An 8135-nucleotide genomic window follows, 5' to 3' on the forward strand; every position below is an offset into this window, starting at 1 on the left:
GATTTGTCACGTAGTCACGTGTTCAGAGTAGATTTGGCATTTTTATCCACCTATTGTCCTTCCCAAGAATCTGAGATAGGCAAATGTTGACATCTGATGGCATTAGAGATATCATTGCAGGATGTAAGCTATTCTGATTAAAGCTGTCTTTTGCAATTGATTGACGCATTTGTTAGATTTCTATTCTCTCTCTCTCTCTCTCTCTTTTTTTACAGAAGCTCAAGGTAATATACATTACACAATTTTCTGGCATTTCTCCCCAGACAACCAACTTGTACCTTGAGCTGAGGGAATGTGACTGGTGCGAAGTCACCCAGTAAGGTCCATGTTTGAGAATGCTATTCCCTTACAGTGGTAAACTTGACCTTCCCATAAAATCTTTTAGGAAATTCAGTAGTAAACATTGTGCTGGGTACAATAAGGAGTTCATTATGCAATCAGGTAATTTTACAAATATAAGAAACAGATATTTTTGACTGAGCAATAAATTGCAAATATATGCAATTATATAAATAGATTTTAACTTCCTGTTCAGGCATGAGATGTTGCTGAATGTGTTTCAGTTGTGATTATATTAAAACAGTACACTTAGGACAAATGCAATGTAAATCTTTTGCCTGTTGGTATTCTTTTCAACTGTTAGGATTAATACGATATCTTTAGCTTTAGAAAACAGAGCATAGGAGGCAATCACAGAAGAAGTTCAGAGAGGAGAGTTTTCAGCAATGTATCAGGTGAATGGCTAGACAGAGACCTTTAGGTTGAGAGCAAAACAGTGTTTATAAGACCCAGATAGGACCTACTTCCTCTGGAAGTCATTAGAAATTATAGTAAAAGATTGCTGCTATTCAGAGTCACAGAAGCCTGAGGGATTTTATCTTTTGCACATTCTTCTCTAAAAGAACCTGATAATTTTATATAGTGGGAACACTAGTTAACTAATCTTTATTTGAAAATTCTATTTCCATCTTGCCTGAAGGAGCCCATAGCTTATTCCAAGTTGAAAAAAAACAGCACCTTGCTTAAATCTCTTTTTGGGCAAGGTCTTTGACATGCCCAGTGGCATCCCAGCATGAAAAAAGAAAGTAGCAGCTAACGGGCTCTAAAAGATTCAGAGAAAGTTCATTGTTCAGTTTTTTTCTCCTATGTGGAATTCAAATTGCTTGGTTTTGACCTTTAGCACACTAAATGGCTTTAAGTCAAAGCATCTTAAAAAACTCACTTGCTCCCAAATAATCTACTAAATTTATAAGAGGACATTCTTTTTTTTTTTTTTTTGAAACAAGGAGGATATCTCCAGGATAGAAGCAAAATGCTCCCATTTTCTAGAATTCCTTATCTCCTGAAGCTTTAGCTTCTGGTTCCGGATTGCAGCACTCGCAGTTGTGCAAGGAGATGGCTCTCCTTGCCAGCTGATTCTCCACTGCCGTTAGACCCTTAATCGGGTTAAAAAGCCAGCTTGGAGGGGCGGCTACCAGTGAGGAGGTCCTTGTCGTCCTTGGGAGAGTGGCAGCTTCTTCCAGGGACTGAGATTGCTCCTTTGGGCCGACGGTGGAAAGAACGGCCAGTAAAATGGCTGTTCATCTAGGCGCTGCAACCAGAAGTCAGAAGAACATCTAAACACAGGAACCACCGTGGTTGAGCCGGGTGAGACTTTTTTTTCTCCCTCTCTTGGGTTTCTTTCTTTTTTTTTTTGTGCCTGTAAAGAGCACTTTTGAAATGATTTCCCTACTCTAAGAAGGCGGCGTTTGTGAGTGTGGGGAAAAGAAGTTTAAATGGATTGAATTAATTTAAAGTGATTTTTTTCCTATTTTTTTTTTCCTGCACTTTGGGGTCTTGGAAAATTGTACATTGTACTGAGGACACCTTGTGGAAAAAGTTAAAATTGCAATTTTCTCTTTTGAGGATTGGACTGACCTTGGCTTTCAGACTATCATAAAAGGGAAAATACAAAGAAAATTAACAGCTGTACTGGTGGAGGTGGACATTGATTAAATGTTCTCTGAACACAGCCTCTACTAAATGATACAGATTGTTTTTATTATCTTTGAAATGGACCAACCCTTGGTTCAACTTGACTATAAACTTATACTGGAAAAACTTTATGAATCTACTGATGAAATGTGTTTGTAAATAAAAGAATTTATGATGGAAATAAAAAATAGAAATCCTGATTTGAACTTACAAACTGACTCCCAGACTTTGTCTGAGCACTCTATGGACCAAGAAACAACAGAAGCGGGATTAACTAAAGGTAGAGAAGATTCCATTTTACTTCATACGCAGGTTGATAAGATCTCTGAGGAATTAAAAAGGACTGTAATTAAACCACTTACAACCCTAAAATTAACAGAAATGGACAGACAAGCCCAACGAACTGAGAATGATGCTAGCTTGGATAAACAACTATTAGCTATAAAATTGGACATAATTGACCTGGCCACTCAACAGGTTCAAACGTGGAGATTGGACTTTGTCAAACAACAAGGGATTATTTACAAAGGAGCTAGGTTTCTAAAACAGAAAAGATGTCTCTGTTTGATTCAAAGGACATTACAAGATATAAAAAATGATTTGCTTATTGATATAGTGGTGTTGTTATGGAAACCTGTTTGGCATAAAAGGAAAGCTAGAATAAGATTTAAGAATGTGATTGAAGGTTTTATGTAATGATTTTAAAAGGCTTATTAGATATGGATTGATTTATGGCTTATGACAGTTAAATAAGATCTTAGATTGAATAAAAACTAATTAAAGGTCTGAACTTAATAATAAGGTGTTTGTCTACATATTAATATGTTTTGGATATAGTAACTTTGAGGAGGTTAAAGAAATGTGATATTGATATTAAGGGATTGATTGTTAGATTATAAAGTATAATAGAAATAGAAAGATACTTTTTTCTGTTTTGTTCTTTGTTTTTTTTCTTTGTTCTTTTTCTTTTCTGATATGAACTAATATACTTTTTTATATATATATTAGAACTGATAGTTACTTTGTAATGGAAGAAGAATATGGAAAAATAAGAAATGATATTAATAAATATTTATTGAATATGTTAAGGGAAAAGGTAATGGGGAGACTCCCGAAGTGTTAACTATGTACTCAGATGAGAAATATGGAATATAGTAATTGAAATAAGTAAACTTCATACAGGATCTGGACTTGTGGATCTATTTAGATGAAAGATTATTGAGGATTGATAGGATTGATCTAGTTGTATTGAAATATATCAATTTGAATATAATATGTTATTAGAGGGAAAAGAGAAGGTTTTTTAATGATTTAATCTGAATTTTATGAGTATGACTTTGTTGTGTGGATAATGGATTGCCCTGCCACCATGTTGTTTCATAAGTCTGTAAAATGAAAAAAACAATAAAACTTGTTTAAAAAAAAACTCACTTGCTCCCAAATAATCTACTAAACTTATAAGAGGACATTTTTTTTTTTTTTGAAACAAGGAGGATATCTCCAGGATAGAAGCAAAATGCTCCCATTTTCTAGAATTCCTTATCTCCTGAAGCTTTAGCTCCAACTTTTGTGTTCAGGCATAAGATAATGAGTTGACTTTTCTTGGCTTCATTTCAGTTATTTTCTGATTCTTATTCCTCTGCTCAGCTGATGGTTTAAATCTATATTTTACTTTCTTATTGTATTTTTAATGGAGTTTTTAAAAGTGACTTGTATTTTAATGCCATTTTTAATTATTTTGTTTGTTTCTTTGAGTACTTTTTAAATAAAAAAACCAAGATAAAATATTTAAAATAAATAATGTTATTCATAATAAAATGAAGATTTAAATTTAGTTATTTCTCAGGTTTCATCAGCTTTTTTTAAACCGTAGTAAAATATACATTTTAGATAAAATTACCTAATTTCTTATGGAGCTTAATGACTATCCAAATTAAAAGTCATAAGCACTCATGTACATGACATGCAGAAAAAAGAGAGTTATAGTCACTTTATGAGGCTGTTGCAAAACAGTAACAACACTTATAGCATAGTGCTGATGAATCAATTATACATACAGCGACTTTTGAAGTTATGACAGATCCCCCTCCCTGGTTCAGAGCTCTAATGGTTGCAACATACAAGCCATCTCATGAAACACAGCTTACCTTTATGGCATTTCGTGTTCTGACAAAACAACAACAAAAAAAAAACCTTTAAGAATACATGAATTTGCTTATCAGTCATGGTGTTCATTTAAGAACATCTGCAAAAAAAATCATAAAATCATATCCAGTCACATGGGTGCCCCAATCTATAACCATTATGATTTATGACAGAAATTCCACGTTCCATTATAATTGTAAGTTGAGGGTTATTGTAGCCTGATTAAAGAAAAACAACTCTTTTTATCTCTATTTGAGCAATAAGTTATACAACTGAATTGTTCGATTAATTGTATTTAGTTGTTTCATGTTGCAATCAGTGTTTTAAACTTTTTTTGTTCACAAATGACAATTGTAGGGTCAGTGACATGGTATTCTGAGAGACTAAAGTGTTTTCTGATGGTTTTTGATTACTGCTGTTCTGAATGCTGGATCTCAATCAAGATTCTGCATCCAGATGACCTGTCTCTTCTATGTAGAGTATGATAGGGCATTTGTGACAAAAGAAGGCATGTGTGTGTGTGTGTGTGTGTGTGTTGCAAAATCCTGTAAATAAAGTAGATGCTAAAAATTAGCTGTCACCTGATCTGTCAGGGCATGCAATTGGTCAGCTGTTTTAGCAAGCATAGAACTTCTGTGGAAAGCTAACAGGAGAAAGACTGAATTGTCTAGATTGGGTTAAAGATCATTAGTGAGAACATATTGCGTTCTGTTGTTTTCTCTTCTGGGCTTATCTTGTAATAAATCATTCCCAGCTGTCAGTTTGACCCAATGAAACTATTCCCCTGCTCTAAACAAGAAGCATAATACAAGATATGAACTCTAGTTTTAAGCCTGCATATGGACACATAAGAGTGCATCAAAGGGTAGAAACAGTAGATTTTTGTGATGTAAAAACTCAGAAGTGTATGCATGAGTAGCAATCATTAGTTTTCCAATGCAAGGAAGTATTTGCTGCGTTAATTGCAGAAATGTACAACAATGCCCAGAAAACAAGCCTATTGTATTGACTGTTCAAGGTTGAGACTGATTATGTAGTTTAGAGTGAAAGCTTGAAATAATGAAGATTTGTCAGGACCTCCTATCTATGAATCCAAGTAACAAGCTAATCATCAACATATCAGAAACTGAGAAGTCGCTTTTGTGACAGGAGCTGAGAAAATGTTGTTCTACATCGGCCTTTAAAAAGTTAGCTTGTTTTTGTTTTGTAATACAGTACAGATTCTAAGGGCACTTCAAGTGCTGTATGCATTGAAATACATTTTGTCAGTGTATTTAATTATACATTTTGAGAAAAAATAGTTGTCTTTTAATAGGGTATTTTTAATTAGACATTCATGCAGAAATGAGAAAACAGGCACATAATCAGATGAATAAATATGGACATGAAATTAATAATCTCAGTTCCCAGTATTGTGGCTATTTTCTGCATGCATTCCATAATACATCATGCCCTTTGACTTCTAAAGGTCACATTAAAATGCCATTTGACCTCTAACAGACCTTGTAGTGCAGTCTATCAACCCAACAGCTGAAGTATGCCCAACACTACTAACTGGAGTAGCTTTATCTTGAAAGCAGTAAAAAAAACAACACATTTAATCCAATTATATAATTTTGATCCATTTAGAAAGCAGGGACTTGGACTGTTCAGACCTTATATTTGTATTCACAAGTTATAAAAATATCAATAGCTCCCCGAATAATATTTTATTCTTATTTTTAATGGAACTTTATTAAAAGGAATTAAATTAATCATGTGTATGACTTTCTCAGAATAAAAGTCTTTTAGGCATATATCTGCATTGTTCTCCTTACTCTTAAACAGGTATGTTTCAACAAGTTAATTTGAAATTTCTTGCCTTGACATGGAACTATTCACATATTCTGATCCAATATTGCAATTTCAGTAATGATATCCCTTTTATTGTTATCTTAATTCATAAAAATAATCCTATATATAATTATCCTTTTTCAACTCTTTTGAATTTTCCTATCATACATTATGAAACTCAACAAAAATGGGAACAGCCAATTTAAATTAAGTTTATAAATTAGATCTTCCGTCCAGATATTCCTTCTCTTCAGACACAAAACTTGGCAAAAGACTTTGTGAAAAATGCAAATGATCTTTCTTTCTATGGTAATATCTAATGGCACATTACTGTTTCCCCATCACTCAAGAAATGCTGTTGGCACTGAGGTTTTTGTGCAATAACAATAACAATAATAATGAAAGGCTTTACAAGTCAGTTAATTTATTCAGTCAGGATCTGTTCAAACTAATATTAAATGCATTTAATTTTTAATACAGCAACATTCAAATTGCTCAGTTCATTGATTTTCAGAGAATGTTCTTTTGATTCTGGCTTCTCCAGAATGTTCTATTACTTCTTTAATCCACCAAGCACGCTGAAGCACTTTTTAAACTCTAAGTAACATGCAGTCTTAATCCCAAACATATTTCTTTACTCAAATCCAGTGGTACTTATCACTGAATATTACTGCATTAAAAACTAAGTGCCATTTTCATGTAGGCATCAGTAGGAATAGGATTACAGCTCAGTTCTTTCATGGTTCCTTCAAAGTTAGGTCTGATGTTTATTTATTTATAAAATTTATTGGCTGTCCATCTTACCATAGGGTAACTCTGGGTGGCTTACAATTATATCTTAGTTAAAACATAAAGTGTTAAAATCAAACATTAAAACCAAAGACACAGGGGGAGGGGGGGCAGAATGGGGGAGGAGGCAGGATCTGTTATTATTCAATCAACCATTGTGCTGTTCCCCCATTGGGGCCCCAAGCCGACTGACACAGCCTTTAGGCCCTTATGAAAAGATGAGAAGGTTGGGGCAGATGTTCCAGATGTGTTGGATGTTCTTTGTTCATAAGGAAATCCCACCCCAGATAAAAATAGTTGTAAGATGAGCAAAAAAAAAAGAAAAGGGAAGCTGAACTTTATTTTTATTATTTTTGCTGAAGAAAAAAAAACTTCTTCCTTGTCCGTGCATCTACCAAAATATCTTTTATGCGAACATTCATGGTTCAGGAGCTTATATTTCCTTTGCATCCGATAACCACTGATTTCCTGGTATTTTTAACAGGGAGGCCTGCATAAATAGTCTTCTACAGGGAAAGTTTATTATGAGAGAGTCTCTAATGACTTCATTTGAACAGATCTAGGATAAATGGTTTATGATTTGCAACCATACACTGAGTGTCAGCAGAGTTTAGGGAATGTCAGTGTTGGTGGTGAGAACTGAGAATTCAAATCAACCACACAACCAACCAGCGATGACAACAACCTTCAACCAACCTCCCCAACCAACACGTCACCTCCCAATAATATTCACCTGATGTGACCTCCCCATCACAAGACCCTCACCTAAATGACCCATACCTGACCCATCACAAGATCCACCATAGGTTCCTCATCTGACATGACTCACATGATCTCTCACAAGACCCATCACAAGACCCTCACCTGATATGACCCACAGTTGACCCATCACAAGATCCATCACAAGACCCTCACCTGATGTGACCCTCCCATCACAAGACCTATGACCACACGAAGCCCTTATAAGCAGAACACCACCAACACCTGACATTCCCTAATCTCCGCTGAAGATGTTACATAGCCTGGTAACAAAACATTCAGAAACCAACCCACAACCTTAGAGAACAAACCTCTACCCTCTACCATAGTCATTTGTGGATGAAACAAGGATTGCATCCTTATAACAGGCAAGAACAGTCCTTAAGAAGTAAAGATTTAAAGCTTAAACAATCATAATTTACATTTAATCAATGCTTAAAATTATTTTCTTCCATCATTAGGAAAATGACTAAAAATGTCCCCCTACAAGATAAAGCCTATCAGATTGGGGGAAGACCCTAAGATCCACAGTGGGAAGGCTGCATAATGTACAGTAAATGGTGGAGGGGAAATGTTTTGGTTTCTCCCCCCCCCCACACACCCATTGATTAGGCAGTTTTGGAAGTTTATTTGAG

Source organism: Crotalus tigris, unplaced genomic scaffold (assembly GCF_016545835.1).
Source record: "Crotalus tigris isolate CLP2741 ecotype Arizona unplaced genomic scaffold, ASM1654583v1 scf7180000019740.931981, whole genome shotgun sequence".
In the NCBI taxonomy this organism is placed as follows: domain Eukaryota; kingdom Metazoa; phylum Chordata; class Lepidosauria; order Squamata; family Viperidae; genus Crotalus; species Crotalus tigris.